This window comes from Petaurus breviceps, unplaced genomic scaffold (genome assembly GCF_028583685.1).
Source record: "Petaurus breviceps papuanus isolate PSGF00001 unplaced genomic scaffold, PetGlider_PUasm1.0 186, whole genome shotgun sequence".
NCBI classification, from domain to species: domain Eukaryota; kingdom Metazoa; phylum Chordata; class Mammalia; order Diprotodontia; family Petauridae; genus Petaurus; species Petaurus breviceps.
Window position 1 is genome coordinate 16,267,384 of NW_027185798.1, and position 908 is coordinate 16,268,291.

Sequence of the window (908 nt, forward strand, 5' to 3'; positions counted from 1 at the left end):
CTTTGGCTAAACATCCTAGAACAGAACAAATGCATCTCTTTCCAAGTCCCTTTCGCAACACATCAGTGAGAATGAAAATGGCCCATATCTGTGTGTACACACAGGTCAAGAGATGGGAGGGAACACTGTTCCCTGATTCCCAAAATGCTATTTGTGCGACAGCTTTGCTTCCTCATGATGTGACTTTAATAGAAATGTAAAAGCAGCAGAACGGGAAAGGGAATGGCCCCGTTGAGCCCTGGATTTGGAACCAGAGGATGTCACTTTGAATCCTAGCTATGCCACTGACCTGGGTGATGCAGGGCAAACCACTCAACTCTGATCTGGTTTCCTCCCTGTAAAAAGAAGGGGCTGGATTAGATGGCCTCCAGGTTCCTTCCAGCGCGATACTGGGAATTTTAAATCATTTATCCCCTTTGGGCGTTGGCTTCCTCACCCATAAAATGAGGGTTAGACTTGCCAGACTCCAGGTCCTTTCCAACTTGGAATCTATGGTCTCCCATGAACTTCCTAGGTGGCCACATGTTTGCTAGAAAGAACACTGTAGTACCATCTTCTAAATGAAACATTTCCCAAGTCTTCCTTCCCCACTCCATTGGTGGGTACCTTCCCTCCCAAGAATACTTTGCATCCATTTTATATGTATTCTGTGCTCGTATGTAAATATAGGTACAGAGACAATGTATACGTAGATATATAACAGGTACAGAGACAATGTGTGTGTAGGTATGTAACAGGAACAGAGACAATGTATGTGTATGTATATAACAGGTACAGAGACAATGTATGTGTAGGTATGCAACAGGAACAGAGACAATGTATGTGTAGGTATGCAACAGGTACAGAAACAATGTATGTGTAGGTGTGCAACAGGTACAGAGACAATGTATGTGTAGGTGTGCAACAGG